The 18,097-nt window shown below is 38.0% G+C and overlaps 1 long non-coding RNA gene across 1 annotated transcript; it reads left to right on the top strand.

Annotated features, from left to right (window-relative positions):
- The first annotated feature begins 13,497 nt into the window (after window positions 1–13,497).
- LOC124385019 lies at window positions 13,498–14,780 on the top strand. The gene is made up of 3 exons (XR_006925667.1): window positions 13,498–13,715; window positions 14,215–14,295; window positions 14,426–14,780. It is a non-coding gene; the product is annotated as an uncharacterized LOC124385019 (long non-coding RNA).
- Window positions 14,781–18,097: the final 3,317 nt, after the last annotated feature.

Consider the following 18,097-nt stretch of genomic DNA (forward strand, 5'->3'; position numbering starts at 1 on the left):
GAGAAAGTCAATGTTAATATTTGGTACAGTAGCCTTTGTTTGCAATTACAGAGGTCAAACGTTTCCTGTAGTTTTTCACCAGGTTTGCACACACTGCACACAGAGTTTGAGCTCCCTCCAAAGATTCTCTATTGGGTTTAGGTCTGGAGACTGGCTAGGCCACACCAGAACCTTGATATGCTTCTTACAGAGCCACTCCTTGGTTATCCTGGCTGTGTGCTTCGGGTCATTGTCATGTTGGAAGACCCAGCCTCGACCCATCTTCAGTGCTCTAACTGAGGGAAGGAGGTTGTTCCCCAAAATCTCGTAATACATGGTCATCCTCTCCTTAATACAGTGCAGTCGCCCTGTCCCATGTGCAGAAAAAAATCATTTTATTCTTATAATTCATATGTATGTTATTTTCAATATTTTTCATCATGCTATGGAGGGGGGTCACGCAACTTTGGATTCATTCAACTAATAATTATTTTAATGTCATATCTTAATATAAGCTTTCATATATTATATAAAAAATGTAACTCTGAAGTTTGCTTACCCCAGCAGTGTTGGGCAACGTTACTTTTAAAAGTAACGTATTACAATATTGAGTTATTCCCCAAAAAAGTAACTAATTACGTTACTTAGTTACTTTTTATGGAAAGTAATGCGTTATATTACTTTTGCATTACTTTTATGCTACTTGTATCTCTTTCACGCCTTACTGGTGTAACAGGTGTAATATAGATAATTGGCATTAAGAAATAAGTTATATTAGGGCAAAAGACATGTGTGGGCTGCACACCGGTGATATGGAGGGAGAACATACCTTTCGCTGTCATCTCATAAAACTTCGTGCAATTCCGTAAATATGACCTCGTCCTCGTCTACATCATTCTCTGCTTCATCATCAGCTTCAAACATTCTGAACGCTTTTACAAAGTTCACGCTATTATCAGTGACCGTGGCAGTTTATCTTCCCATAAAGAGCAAATGAGCTGTGAATTTGCTCTCAATCTCTGCTGCGATGGCATCGTACATGTGTCTCCCACTGAAAACTTTTATTCTGAGCAGTCCATAGAGCTGCAGTGGTGGAAAGTCGGCAAACGTTTTCTATATTTCCGTCTCCATTTCCATATATGCAACATTATACACACACACACACACACACACACACACACACACACACACACACATATGTAGTGCTGTGCTTTGCATGCAGATGTTTTTTTTTTTTAAAGTGGTATTTTTTGCAGTTGACAGGAGCTTTTCACCAACACATAATCTACACTTAACCATTATCCCTTTCTCCTTTTCCTCGACTATTTCAAAATAATGAGAATACTTCCATCACAGTAATGTAATTCTCTGGTTTGCCATCTCCGCTTCTGACCAGCTTCTGTTCCCGCGGCTCGCTCGTATGAGTGCGCGATTCTACGTGACTACGTTCATTTTAATTCATTTATTTTTTTATGCAAAATAATTTAAATGAAAAGTAACTCGCATTACTTTTTTAAAAAAGTAACTCAGATATTAATGTGTAAATTTATAAAGTAACGCGCTACTTTACTTGTTACTCCAGAAAAGTAATATTATTACGTTACTTGTACTGACCCCCAGTGCTTGGCATTAGCTCTTGCTCAACAGCATCATGATGAGCACAGAACCTTTTCATACACTGATATAAAGGGGTGTGTGTATAATTAAAAATGTATATATATATATATATATATATATATATATATATATATATATATATATATATACACGACCTGTTGCTCTTTTTACCATTTAATGGTAAAACTTTGTACTTAATAATATAAGCTTCTGCAGCTGCACTGTATGGTTTTGGGTCATTTTATTGAATGTTTGATTTCTGTACTGTTGAACAAACCGAATTGGAAGATTTTGTACTTTTTTGCGTTTTTCCTTATAAATAAACAAGTCGATTCCCAGCTTTGGGTACAGGCATGGGTGTGTAGATGAGATTAGCACAGAAGGAGCTACCTCTATCCCTGACACACACATTTCCGGTGCTTCTTTATTTGCTATCCAGCCAAAACTGTTTATTCTTTCACACTCGTAATGAATATAAAAAAAAGGTTATGTGTCTTTTTATCTCAAAATTCTAAGATATAAGAGATATAAAATTATATATATATATATATATATATATATATATATATATATATATATATATATATATATATATAAACATATATATAAAAAATATATGTATGTGTACCTAAATAATTGTGTGAGTAGAAAACCCCGCAAAAATGCATTTAGAAACAGTTGAGTTCCCCCCTAGCCTTCCTCACAGTGGTTTGACCCACTGCCTGCTTTCCCAGCTTGTAGCATAGTGCACTGACACTAACACGCCAAAGCCGTTTCCCATGCAGTGTTTTATTTGGGACGACGGCATAATGTTAACATTAACACACAATTAGCATATAGTTTATCTGTGCATTTACTAAATGAGCACTGTGCTACGTCTGAACTGACCACACTTTATTTTTTTGTATAATCAATTTCTATTCTGTTCTTAAGTGTCTTCATTAATTTTAAATAAAATGTTAAACCTTTTTTAATTCTTTGTTTTGCTTTGTCATTGAACCTGAGAAAAACTTTGAAAATAACCATAATGACGCAGTCTCCATGCTACAATAATAATGATAAAAGCAAAGTTTTTCACTGTGGGGACACAGTGTCTTTATAAGAAGAATTTGACTGTATTATTTGTGTCCCCTTCAAAAATTGCTCATGAGAAATGTTATATTTATTGTCCCCCCCCTACTGTGAAAGGAAATTTACGCCCATGAATGCAAGGTATAAAGTCACAATTCTCCTTTATTTTCTCGCAATTGCAAGTTTATAACTCATTTGTGACACTTTGTGGAAAGCACCATAGGAAACCATGAGATGTGATTCGTACTTAATACAGGAGTCACCTTTTATTGAAAACAGAGCTTTGTATGCCATTTTTTCCTACGACAAGTTATGTCCATATTAACTCTAAATCCTTTATGATTTGCGTGTTATTATAGATATTGAAGTCTATTATGTGCTTTGCCAGAAAGTGTCTCTTTCTCAAGTGACTTTCTTCTCGCAATAGAGTTTATATCTCGCAATTCTGACTTTTTCCTCGAAACTGTGAGATATAAACTCGCTATTGTGAGAAAAAAGTCAGTATTGTATTGCAATAACCTTTTTACAAAACCCAGGGCCATTTTATAAGGTTAATTTTGATGCTTCTGCAAGAGATGATGTAAAGGAGAAAGGAGAATTGCATTGTAATTGCAATGTGAAAGGAGAATTGCATTGTGTTAATGGGGTTTCATTAAGTAATGCCATTCATTCTTGCCACATTGGACACCTGTCTGTGATGCAGTGTTCCATATACTCTGTTTCGGTGTAATATTAATGGTTTCTATAGCCAAAGCATCATAATGAAGGTATTAAGAGGTGCAATGATTCAGATAGGACACCATGGAAAAACAAAGATTTTAGATTTTTTGTTTTTGTTTACAAAAGCAGGTTTTAAACTTATGTGCCATTTATGTTAACAATCTTTTCTTAAATTTTGCATATTAATAAAAGTTTGAGCCTTGCACAATAAATTAAGTTTATTGCATCATATGTCTTAGGAAATTAATTTAAGACATAAGGTTTTACCAATGACATTTGTTCATGCAAAGAAAATGGGAACATTAAATCATGCTGATTCATGAAAATCCTCTATTGATCAAACCTCTGCATATGTTGTCTCACAGCCCATTATTATCTTTACTTTTTGCCATTGCCACTACCATGCTGGTTAAAATTCCACTGTTGCTTTTGTCTGTGAAGGTGCCTCTTTGGATTTAACCATTTTAATTGTATATAAAGTATCCTGTAAAAAGCACACAAACAACAAACACTTGTAATACCACATAGAAAATGGTAACTACTATGTCTTCTCTTGGTGAATTAAGTGTGGAAATTGTCATATTATTGTGGTTGTTTTCTTCTCAAACATTGACATTAACTCTGTGTGTAGTTAATGGGAATTAAAATTTTATCTGCATAGAACATGCTTTTCATGTTTAAATAAAAAAAAAATTAAATCTTGATCTTGCCCTGTTTTTGATTTTTAATCCTATATTGGGTTGTAACAGCAGGAGCCCGTTCTTTGTACAGTAAAACCCTGTTGTACGAGCAACCCTATAGTACGAGCAAAAGGACATACGAGTGACCTTGCTCGCAAAATTTTACCCTGTTTCACAAGCAAATTTCGAAGGCACGAGCAAACCCACACTGCCGGTTCCCCGTTTTCGGCGGAGAGTCGCATCAGTTGCTTAGTTGATGACGTATCACTTGGTCGCTCTTGTTGTTCAGTGCAGCAAAAACTTAATTTTTTTTAGTTTTATATTTTTATTTCATGAGAAATCTTGAAAAATGTCTTCCAAGAAAATCAGTGATGGCGCTGTGAAAACGAAAGTAAATAGAATTACCATGGAAACCGAGGAGGTTATGAGCGTGGTGTGTGTTTCACACTCGCAATCAACCACTTTCACATGAGTAAATGTTAAATTATGTTTATATTACGGTAATTTGCAGTGTTTTTGTTTGTTAAAATAGGCTACAAATACTTTTGAATGAGATCTCGGAACGGATTAAATCACTTTTACATTCATTCTTAGGGGGAAAATCAGTTCAAACGTACGAGCAAATGGACCTATGAGCAATTTTCAAGACAAATTATGCTCGTACAACGGGGTTTTACTGTACATGGTTTACTCAATTTGCTGGAATTTATTGTTGAAAAAAAAATATCCAAAATTTGCCTCTTTGCAGCACATCCTGGAGTTGCTGTTATGGCAACAGGTCTGTGAGCTCGAGCTTGATTGGAAACTGGTTTACTTTATGTAAACAGGATTAGACCATGGCTTTATAAGTGGAGATGATACAGGAAGTCTGTCACAGCCTTGTGGTGCAAGAACACCACAGAGCTTACACAACAACTTACGTTTGGAAAAATATACCATATTTTTCAGACTATAAGATGCTACTTTTTTCCCACGTTTTGAACCCCGTGGCTTAAACAACATATATATATATATGGATTTTTCCTGGGTTTTTCCCGGTTTCACAAACTTCAAGCCAAAAAACTGAGCGACATAACATTAGACCAATTAAATTTCCGAACGGAAACGAAAAAAACGCACCTCACCTGTGTTCTGAGCTGCACGGCTTCCACCGGTGGCGCAGACGATGACAAAAGATAAACTCCCCAGAGAAATACAGTGGTACCTTGACCTACGAGTTTAATTCGTTCCGTGGACGAGCTCGTATCTCAATTTGCTCGCACATCAAATCAGTTTTCCATATTGAAAATACTTAAAATGGCATTAATCCGTTCCAATCCTCAAAATAACACCCTGTTTTTATGTTTCATGATATTAAATTGGAAAATACATTTCTAAATAACAAATCTTGTATAAAAACATAATAGAAAGAGTATGTAAAGATATTATACGGTTTTATTCAGTGTATTTTCCTTGGAGATGAGACGATTGAGCTAACGGAAACGCCATTGTGTGTGTGTGTGTGTGTGTGGAGGTGGGGTAGAGACGATAAGCGGAGGAGGAGGGTAAACTCGTTTTTTACTATCACTCCTGTACACTACGTATCCCTAAACTTTAAATGTTTTACTTTTTCTTCTTTGCTTATCTTAATTTTCGCCACAATCTTCACTTTCTGGCTTCGCTTCGCCATCTAGCAGCGGCGTCTTCTCGCGTAACAAAGAAAAAAAATCGACCGAGTGACCGCTCGTACCTCGGAGAACTCGTACTTTAATGCACTCGTAGGTCAAGGTACCACTGTAGTTGTAAAAGGAAGGAGGAAGACAGTGAACAATGACTTACTTAGTCGGCTACTGTTTAGCTACAAGCCGTTGTAGCGTTGAGTCAGGGTGAAGGGAGAGCTCAGTAAAACTCCAGTTGCAACAGAAATCATATAAGCACAGACATATTTACAAAACTCGTGCTTTTTTATTTTTCTTGGCAACACACACGCAGTAAAAGCGGAAGAATGAATGCTATTCCCAAAATACCGCTATACTCCTAATAGAAGCGCAACATATTGCATTTAGTGTCTTTTGTTAAAGCCTGTGTAAAGTTCATTAGTTTCAGTGTGGACACCTGCGGCTTATAGACAGGTGCTGCTTATTTATGTTAAAAATAAAAATCTTTGTCAAATTCAGTGGGTGCAGCTTATATAAGGGTGCGCTTTATAGTCCGAAAATTACGGTAATTTTCTAGTGAATGAAAAATTGACTATTTGTTGAACCCTCATAATAAATTTGACTCGTTAAGTAGTTTAAGTAGTAAAAAGTAGAATACAAACAACAACAAAAAAAAGGGTCAATTTATTATGGTTTAGATTTTATACAATAAGCATGTTATATATATGAGTGTTTTAATTCTTAGTAAACTTTTAGTCAGGTGTTTCATGGACTCACAGACTTTCAAATTTGAATTTTAACCTTTAAGCAATAATTATGCAGCGGTTAAAAAAAAGCAAGCTCTTTGGCCACTATACTAATAACCAGCCAATCACAGTGCTGCAGATTATGGTTTCTAGTATCAATATAGGGCCCTTCAAGCAGCGCATGAATGTGCAATAATCTTAGTCAACTACAACTAGCTCTACTAATCAAATCCCCACATATGTTCAAATAAATTAATTAGCCTGATCATTGAACGATTAACACTATTGGAAAATTCTGGATATGTTATTTGATCTCAGATGACGTTAATGATGTATGATGAATGACCCCCTGGTTTGCTGCTATAATCATTATGAGCCATAAAGATTAGTGTCTTCACAGGCAAAACCAAGAGTAAACATTTAGAGCAATTAATCATTTAAACAGTCTAACACAATCTAACACATAGACTACAATAAACCACTGCCAGTTCCAAAATCTTTGATTAATTTGGAAAAGAAAAAAAATGAGTGGCATCAAACAAAATGCTAGCTATGTTCAAAGTTGTTTCATATGTTTAATTGTAAATATAAAAAAATAAAAGCTAATTTTAATCGATTGTTTCAGGTCTTTGATTTCAAACTTTGATCATCAGCATAAACAAAAGCATGGGCCTTGAGGTACCAATTGGTTTGGAGTCACTGAAGATCTGGACGAGATATATATGTATAGTGGGGAAAATAATTACTTGATCCCCTGCTGATTTTGTAAATGTACCCCCTTACAAAGAAATGAACAGTCTAGAATTCTTATGGTTGGTTTATTTTAACAAAAAGAAACAATATGAAAAAAAGAAGTCCAGAATAAAAAAATGTAATATTACATATAAATTAATTTGTATTTGATCGAGTGAAATAAGTATTGGATCCCGTACCAACCCTTTAGGAAAGAACTCAACATCAACTGGTTATGTGTATATCAACCTCTTCCATTAAAACATCACCACCACTATGGGAAAGACCAAATAGCTGTCAAAGAACATCAGGGACAAGATTGTAGACCTGCACAAGGCTGGAAAGGGCTAAGACCATCAGCAAGGAGCTTGTTAAGAAATTAAAAAATGGTAGAGATACAAGATAAGTGAATCGCCTTCGCTCTGGAGATCCATGCAAAATCTCACCTCATGAGGTAAGGATGATTCTGAGAAAGTTAAGGGTCAGCCCAGAATTACACAGTGGGAGCTTGTTATGGTAAGAGAGCTGGGACCACAGTCACTAAGAAAATCATTGGTAACACACCAAGGTCTTGCTGCTGAAGAACGCAAATAAACAGACCCATCTGAAGTTTGCCAATGGACACCTGAATAATTCAGAGAAGGCTTGGGAGAATGTGATGTGGTCAGATGAAACCAAAATTGAGCTCTTTGGCATCAACTGAACTCGTCATGTGTGGAAGCAGAGAATTGCAGAAAGACCCCAAAAACAACATCCCCACTGCCAAACATGGAGGACACATACTGCTATCGGGCTGTTTCTCTGCTGAGGGTACAGGGTGACTTCACCACATGAACAGGGCCATGCACTGTAGAAACTTGGATGAGAACCTTCTGGCCTCAGCTAGAACACTGAAGATCAGTTGTCGATGGGGCTTCCAATATGACAAAAAAACAAAACATACATGATATTAGGAGCACTTTACTAAAGGGACAGAACTAATTTGGGTCTGTGGGAGTCAGAATTCTTGCGACTTACTTTATGGATTTTTTTAATATTCGGTCTCTCTAAAATAAAGCTACCATATAAATTTCAGGCTGTTTATTTCTTCATAAGACAGTAAACTTACAATCAGCTGGGGATCAAATAATTATTTCCCCCACTGTACCAAAAAACAAAGAAGTACTTTGGCACCACAAAGACAAAGCTGGCGATTCATTCAAACACATTACCCAGGCTAGAAGGGCACTGGTCAGAAGAGTGACCCAGAATCCAATGGCCACAGAAAACTGGAAAAACAATAATCAGGCATTAATTTAGATTGGCTAGACAGAAGCTAGTCCTAAGTAAAATGGTTATAGCTGGCACATTAAAAAAATCCCTGAGAGCATGTGGTCCTTGAGGACAACCTGCTACAAAGTGGCCACAAACTCTGTCATGTTAAAATTTTAACCTTCATGCCAGTCTTCTTCTTCTTCTTCTTCTTTCGGCTGCTCCCATTAGGGGTCGCCACAGCGGATCATTAGTCTCCATACCACCCTGTCCTCTACATCTGCCTCTTTCACACCAACTACCTGCATGTCTTCCCTCACCACATCCATGAACCTCCTCCTTGGCCTTCCTCTTTTCCTTCTACCTGGTGGCTCCATCCTCAGCATTCTTCTACCAATATAATTCATGTCCCTTCTCTGCACATGTCCAAACCATCTCAATCTCGCCTCCCTCACCTTGTCACCAAAACATCCGACATGTGCTGTCCCTCTCATAAACTCATTTCTAATCTTGTCCATCCTCGTCACTCCCAACAAAACCTTAACATCTTCACCTCTGCTACCTCCAGCTCTGTCTCCTGCCTTTTACTCAATGCCACTGTCTCTAATCCATACAACATCGCAGGTCTCACGACAGACCTATAAACTTTCCCTTTCATTCTTGCAGATACCCTACTATCACAAATCACTCCTGTCACTCTTCTCCACCCACTCCATCCTGCCTGGACTCTTTTCTTTACTTCTCTAACACACTCTCCATTACTTTGCACTGTTGACCCCAGGTACCTGAACTCCTCCACCTTCTCCAGCTCTTCTCCCTGCAACCGCACCACTCCACTGCCCTCCCTCTCATTCACACACATGTACTCTGTCTTACTCCTACTGACTTTCATTCCCCTTCTCTCCAGCGCATATCTCCACCTCTCCAGGCTCTTCTCAACCTGCTCCCTACTCTCACCACAAATCACAGTATCATCTGCAAACATCATAGTCCAGGGAGACTCCTGTCTGACCTCGTCCGTCAACCTGTCCAGCACCACTGCAAACAGGAAAGGGCTCAGGGACGATCCTTGATGCAGACCAACCTTCACCCTGAACAAGTCTGTCGTACCTACTGCACACTTCACTGCCGTCACACTGTCCTCGTACATGTCCTGCACCACCCTCACATACTTCTCTGACACACCTGACTTCATCATACAATACCACAACTCCTCTCTTGGCACTCTGTCGTATGCTTTCTCTAAATCCACAAATACACAATGCAATTCCTTCTGTCCTTCTCTATACTTCTCCATCAACATCCTCAAAGCAAATAAGGCTTCTGTGGTGCTCTTCCTCGGCATGAAACCATACTGTTGCTCACAGATGGTCACCTCTTCTCTCAGCCTGGCTTCCACTACTCTTTCCCATAACTTCATGGTGTGACTGATCAACTTAATTCCCCTGTAGTTACTGCAGGTCTGCACATCTCCCTTATGCTTAAAGATCAGTACCAGCACATTTATTCTCCATTCCTCAGGCATCTTCTCACCTTCCAAAATCCTGTTAAACAATCTGGTTAAAAACTCCACTGCCATCTCTCCTAAACATCTCCACGCTTCTACCGGTATGTCATGTGGTCCAACCGACATTCCACTCTTCATCCTCTTAATCACTGCTCTCACTTCCTCCTTACTAATCCTATCTACATCCTGCTTCACCAACTCCACATCATCCAACCTTCTCTCTCTCTGATTTTCCTCATTCATCAGCTGCTCAAAATACTCCCTTCACCTTCTTACTAGTCAACACATTTCCATTTCCATCCTTTACTGCTCTAACTTGCAGCACATCCTTCCAGCTCGGTCCCTCTGCCTGGCCAATCGGTATAAATCCTTTTCTCCTTCCTTAGTGTCCAACCTCTCATACAGCTCCTCATATGCCTTTTCCTTGGCTTTCGCCACATCCCTCTTTACCTGCTGCCGCATCTCCTTGTACTCCTGCCTACTTTCTCATCACTCTGTCTATCCCACTTCTGTTTTGCCAACCTCTTTCTCCTTATGCTCTCCTGCACGTCCTCATTCCACCACCACTCTTCTCCTCTTCTTCTTTGCCTCCACAACCATCCTACAGACCACCATCCGATGCTGTCTAGCTACACTGTCCCCTGCCAACACCTTACAGTCTCTAATCTCCTTCAGGTTGCATCTCCTGCATAGCACATAGTCCACCTGTGTGCACCTTCCCCCACTCTTATACGTCACCCTATGATCCTCCTTCTTCTTAAATAAGTGTTCACCACTGCCATTTCCATCCTTTTAGCAAAATCTACCACCATCTGCCCTTCCACATTCCTCTCCTTAAAACCATACCTACCCATCACCTCCTCATCACCTCTGTTCCCTTCACCTACATGCCCATGAAAGTCTGCCCCAATCACCAATCGTTCTTTCCTAGGTACACCATCTACCACTTCATCTAATTCACACCAGAATCTTTCCTTGTCCTCCATCTCACAGCCAACTTGTGGAGCATAGGCACTGATGACATTTATCATCATCCCTTCAACTTCCACTTTAACTGGGCTCACACTTTTTCAATATGCTACAGTGGCATAATTGTGGTCCGCCTGATGTGCTAACCCCTGCAAAGTTTTGCCTATTGTGTGCAGCAAATTGGATGACTGAGCAGATAGTAAGCACATTGAGTTGTCCAGGGACCAGCCGCTAGTGGCAAGAATGACAAGTGTCTGTGCATTCCCTCTTTACTCCGTTGTTGTTTGCTTTCATGAGTTCCATTTTTTTCTTTGTGCTCATTCACTAATCTGAATAGCCAATCAGAGTTCTCCTTCTTGCCAACGAACTCCGCCGCTGATTTGACATGCAGAAAACAGCGGACACTGTCCTACTAGAGCCAACAGTCCTCACACTGAGAAAACTAAAGCCTTTTGATGAAGTGAAATTCTTCCCTCAGACCTTAAAACTACTGTCAGTCATTATATATTAAACAAGTTACAAGGGACACGTTACAGCAAATAATTAGATGAAATTTACTCAAAAATCTTCAACACACTTAAAGAAACAGAAATGCACAGATCCTTGTATTAGAATTTGAAAATTGACTTCTAGTTGCTTGTGGTCCTAGAACAAGTACTGTATTTCTGTCTACTGTCAGAAATATAATAATTTTACATTATAATAGCATAACAAATCCAAAATAAAAATAGTTAGAAGTGATTAACAAAAACTGTTTCTATTAACCTGCTTATATTATAATTAAAGTGCTTTGGGTATACAAATGTATTTATTTTTTATTTTATGTACTTCTTATGCTAGTTTTATGAAAATTACCATATTATTACATTTCAGCTTTTGATATTAATTTGACTTGTTATTTGCTAGACATCCCAGTAAAGAAAAAGAGGCTAGGGAAGAATCCTGATGTTGACACCAGCTTTCTTCCAGACAGGGAAAGAGAGGTAAAGGTTTTTAATTATTCAACACTTCCTTACCAGACAACATGTTCTCACTCCCAACTTGTCACATATGGACACTTGGGCAGGATCCCCTGGAGTCACATTTTGACACACTGGGTATCCCTTTAGCATCGTTTTTCAACGTGCAGGGATTCCCATAGACTGCTGTAGATCTCTGAACCGGAACCTGCGGCGTTCAATTTTGACGTGTTGGGGAATCAGACTGCAGTCCGTTTTGTGTTATGAATGGGATCGGGACTACGATAAATAAGAATAAAAAGATTTGCTTGCTATAAATTAATTATGGCAGGGCTACTCAATCCAGGTCATGTTTTTTTTTTTTTTACACATTTTCTCTCTCTAAAACTGCCTCTTTCTCACCAACTACCTGCGTCTCTTCCCTCACCACGTTTATTTATTCATTTATTTATTTATAAGGACTTTATTTATTTATTTATTTACTTATTTATTAATAAATTCATCAGTGGCGCTGACGTCATTGTATGGAGATCCCACGCTCCATTGCGATTTTCCACTCGCTAAGTAGCTAAGAACAGCTCATTGATATAATTGGGAACAATCCCTACAATTTACAGAACAAAAACTGTTCAATCAGGTGAAGAAGTTGTGTTTAGAAGCTGTAGAAGTGAAAGGAAGCAGTTTCGTGATGCCGTAAATCAGAGCAGACATTATAAAAATATAACTTGCTGCACCAAATGTGTAGTAGCAGGCTAAGATAGCTAATTACATTCAAGTTTGTTTATTTGGTTTTCCACATTTAATCATGCAAGGAAATAGAGGAGATTGTATGATATTTGGAAATTGTGTTTTAAGTTACCAAAATGACAGTAGCACTTTAATACTTTAGCCATTTATAAATGTTCAGATGAGGAACAGGGTTGCCAGATTGGTGTGTTTTCCAGTAATTGTTCAAAATTCACACAAAAAACTTTAGTAAATACAAAAATCTTAGCAATAACAATACAAATAAATTTTGACAGTCATTTAATTGAAAAAAACCAACAATACTGTGGAGCATCACATATTTACAATATAATAAATTAAATTAAGCGTTCTTGTCTAAAGAAGGTTAGGTTGTAACTACGTTGTAAACTATTTTCTATGTCTGTCATTTGGCACATCAGAAATATCAAAATTCCACCTGTCTAATCCCATTTCATCCCACATAGTACAATTTAAAACCATCACAAACTGCCCAATCTGCCAACACTGATGAAGAAAAAATTGGTAAAAATGTAACGTGTTCAATTCTGTATTCTAAATCTTTCTTTTTTCTCTCATCAGGTCCTTCAGATTTGCCAGTTTCCAACATTCCTCTTTTATTTTAATCCCCTCACCACACACACACACACACACACACACACACACACACACACACACACACACACAGACACACACACACACACACACACACACACACACAAAATAGCAAAAGGCACTTTTAAGAGCCACGTCTGTCTTGTTAACCTGCTCACTCTCTCTCTCTCTCTCTCTCTCTCTCTCTCTCTCTTGTTGTTGTTGTTGTTGTTGTATCTGTCTGTCTTTCTGTCTGTTTCTGTTTCTGCCCCTCACCATGAGCAATTCAGAACTATAAGAACAGTTTATGCTGCTGGATAACCTGGTTGAGCATCAAGAAATCAATGATGAGCTCCAAAGTCTTGATGACTTACTTCAAGAGCTGCAGGGAGAGGAGGAAGCAGCACCAGTAAAAACACCTGAACCAAGGGTACATTGGAGAAAAAGAGACAGTGATGGAAACATTGTCTATGCAAGACCAAGATCAAGCAGGAATCAGTCAAACGAGGGTCAGTATAATTTTTCATTCAAGATATATTGAATATCTGGTTTGTTTAGGCACTTATGAATGTATCAAACAAGGAATATGATGTAAGCAATCAAACCAGAAGCACTGATTTTTTAACATGAAAATAAATTGAATAAAATACAGTATTTTTTGTAAAGAAGTATAAGCTTCACTAAATGATTGGTCTTGGTAAGATTTGTTTAAAGCAGTTTGTTCTGAGTGTGTTGTCAGTGGCCAACCAGCTTGTTTTTTTATGATCTGCTTCTACAGCAAGCATGTTTATTTGCTTTCCTCATCTATTTGACAACTTATAGACAGATAACTGCAAGCAGTTGAACTGTCTACATTTGGGTTTGGAAAATAAAAAGTCTGCTAGTCCTCTCGACTAAATGTTAAACAGTTAGCTTGGACCATTTTACACTGGTAATAAGGGAGATCAAATTGTGGGACAAGTTGTAAATGTTCTGAATGTTGTTCTTTATTGTTTTTATGTGGTACAGCTGATCACATTCGGAAAACTGATCCTCACATCAATGCTCCTGACACTAACTGTGAGGTGATCTTTTCTCCAGAGACTCTTGGTGTGTACTTCATTCTGTAAATTACATTTTATATATATATATATATATATATATATATATATATATATATATATATATATATATATATATATATATATTTAATGTTTAATATTCCATACTATTTTAACAGAGTGTTTCATGCAAGATCTCTAGCACTCACTGAGCGATTCTTTAGATGATGATGCATCAGCTCTTGGAACCTCAAGAGATCCTCTCATAGTTTCCTCAAACTGGAGCACAAGACAAAGTCTCATTTCAGAGAAGTAGAGGGCAGAGAGACCCCGCCTGGTGAACACGGCTGTGGCACGAGAAAATGTGGTAACACACATCTGCCAACTGTGTGGAAGCAATCCAGCTGTTGTGACTGTCGACCACGCCCCTTCTTTTGTGCTGAATGTGATGTCATCATGCACACCAGACATGTTCTCCTGGATTCTACCAGCCATTGCCTCCAACAACTTGTGTTGTAGACAAGGCTCTTTCCCATTGTGGTAAGTTCTTGTTTGTGTCTGGACAACATAAATATTATTCTAGGAATTGTTAGTCCTCATAAGCTGTACTATTTAAATTTGCCTTTTTGTCTCCTGTTGTTTGATAATAAATTTCTGTGGATACTTTGTGTCAGTTAGCTTTTTGAGCATCTCTGTATACTTTTTCAGCAATGTACTTCAATACCATAGAATCGTTCCAATGTTATATTACTCAGTCAATCCAAATGATCCTAATTCACGTTTGATCTTGTTCAGTGCGCCATGTGCCTGTGGAGGTTCCTGACAAAATTTGCGGTTGTTTTTTTTTAATTGTGTATAATGTCACACTGTTGAAACAATATTAATAAGAAGAAATATCCATTTAATGTGCATAGTAAAGTTAAATTAGATTAGAATGTATCATTCAATTTTGTGTACCTGTTATGTATGTTTTTTTTTTTTTTTTTTTCTTTTTTATAGATCTAAAGAACAGGCTTTGAAGATGTCTTTATAGCTAAGGATGAAGATGTGACAAGATTTGTGGACTACATTCACAAGGCATCCAAACATGTACTGTAAAATCGCAGATGATTAGACTTTAACAGCCAGGGTGACAAATGACAGTGCATATACAGTGCATTCAAAAAAAGTATTCAAACCACCTTCACTATTTTAAATTTTTGCTATGTTGCAGGCTAATATTAGAATCGTTCAAGTTTCTTTTTTTGCTTATTAATCTACATTGAGCCCCCAAAATGACAAAGTTAAAACAGAATTCTAGAAATGTATGCAAATGTAGGAGAAAGAAACGATGAAGCGTTCTGTACATGTGATGTGAGATATCACACATGTGATGTGTGTGTGTATATATACACACACACACACACACACACACACACACACACACACACACACACAGGCGATCAAAATTAGAGAACAATTTATAACCAATTGAACAATTCTGAGATAATGTCATCTTCACTGCTAAACAGTTGAAGGAGTTTTTGTCCTGTCTATACCATGCTACCAGAACACAGAATTTGGAGGCCACTGTACTCATGGGAATTCCACAGATCTGTGCAACAATCCTGTCACTGAGTTCTGCAGGCACTCCGTTTGACCTCATGGCTTGTGCTTGTTATTTGCTGGAGGACTCCATTTAAGGTATAGCGCTTTTCAGCAATGTTCAAGAGAATAAGAGACACCTTAGTTTTAGGAGTGTTTTAGCAGAGGGTCTAAAAACCTTTGTACATATACATACATACATACATACATACACACACACACACACACACACACACACACACACACACACACACACACACACACACACACACTGCTACCAGAACACCTTTTGCACAAAATAAGTAAGGCATACACTGATCAAAATTAGAGAACACTTTCAGATCCCTTCCAGTTATTGCTGTTAATCTGGTACCTGGTGCTAATTTCCTTGATTATCTGTCAACCCCTATTTAACTGGCAGCCTAACTGACTTCCAGTTTCACTGACTCTGCAAGATGGTGGGTCGTTCTAAAGTGACTGAAAGCCCCCGGCAGCAGGTTGTCCAGATGAAGGCCAAAGGGATGACCCTATCAGCCATAGCAAGACAAATCTGTGATTTCAAGAATTTTGAATCTTTACAACATCACAAACTCATTCAAGTCCGCCAAGAAGGCTGGTCGTCCACGGAAGACAAATACAAGAGAGGACAGGATACTGTGGAGGATCTCAATGGGCAATCGTTTTCACACTGCAGCTGGAATTGCTCACCAGTTCAGCGCTGAACAGGGTAAGGATCTGTCTCGTCATACAGTGTCTCGACATTTACGAGCATTTGGACTGAAAGCCCACTCTGCAGTGACCAAACCTCTCATCAGCAGAAAGAATGAAAAGGCTAGACTAAGCATGACTGAACCCAAAGTGTGTGAAGAAGTCAGTGAAAAGTGGAAGAGGAAGTGTCATGGTTTGGGACATGTTTTCTGCAGCAGGAGTTGGGCCTCTCATACAGCTACATGGCAGAGTGAATGAAAATGTTTATCAGAACCTTCTTCAACAACATATGGTTCCTTCCCTGCGTTCATCACCCAATCAGCACGCAGTGTTCATGCAGGACAACGCTCCATGTCACACAGCAAAACGGGTAAAGCAGTTCCTTGAAATTAAAATCATTGAAATAATGACATGGCCTGCCCAGAGTCCTGATCTCAACCCAATAGAGAACCTCTGGAAAATCATTGGCGACAAAGTTATGGCCAAGAAACCCACTACAGTCACCGAACTGTGGAGGAGACTGGAAGAAGAGTGGACCAAAATCACACCAGAGCAGTGTGAGAGACGAGTGCTGTCCTGTGGCTGCAGATGTGCTGAAGTCATTCAGATCAGAGGCCTGTACACTTCCTACTAATTGCTGACTGTTGTGACCTTCAGAACATTTTGTTGTAATCTTTTTCCATGCTACAGTCATTGTTGTTCTTTCATTTTGATCAGTGTGTTTTCTGCAAAATAATGTTTTTTCTTTTTTTTAAATGCCTTAGTTATTTTGTGGAAAAGGTGTACTGGTAGCATGGTATAGACAGGACAAAAACTCCTTCAACTGTTGAGCAGTGAAGATAACATTTTTTCAGAATTGTTCAATTGGTTATAAATTGTTCTCTAATTTTGATCGCCTGTGTGTGTGTGTGTGTGTATGTGTAATATATATATACACACACTATATATATATATATATATATATATATATATATATATATATATATATATATATATATATATATATACTGTATATACAGTGCCCTCCGCGATTATTGGCACCCCTGTTTAAGATGTGGTCGTGGACCTCTAAAAATTCTCCTTTTTCTTAAAACAACATAGAACCCAAATGCAAAAAAAGAGAAAAATCCAACCTTTTATTTAAGTACATAACTTTGGTGGTAAAAAAATCACACATTTAGAAAAAAAAAAAAACCTTGAAATCATGTGTGCCACGATTATTGGCACCCCTAACAATTCCTCTGAAAAATGTAATTGTTTTTTTTTTTAATATATTTTTCTGTAGTTGCTAAGGTTGGTCAGGGTAGCTAGGGACTTTTAATTAGTAATTCATGATTTCCTGTTTCCCTGGGGTATAAATATGACGTGACACAGAGGCCTAATTCTCTTACCCATTTGTCAACATGGCAAAGACAAGAGAACACACCATTCAAGTAAGGCAGATGTGTGTCGACCTTCATAAGTCAGGCAATGGCTACAAGAAAATAGCCACTCACCTTAACTTGCCGGTATCTACAGTCAGAGGAATCATTAAGAAGTTTAAAACAACTGGAACAGTG

Source organism: Silurus meridionalis, chromosome 4, assembly GCF_014805685.1.
Source record: "Silurus meridionalis isolate SWU-2019-XX chromosome 4, ASM1480568v1, whole genome shotgun sequence".
Taxonomy (NCBI): domain Eukaryota; kingdom Metazoa; phylum Chordata; class Actinopteri; order Siluriformes; family Siluridae; genus Silurus; species Silurus meridionalis.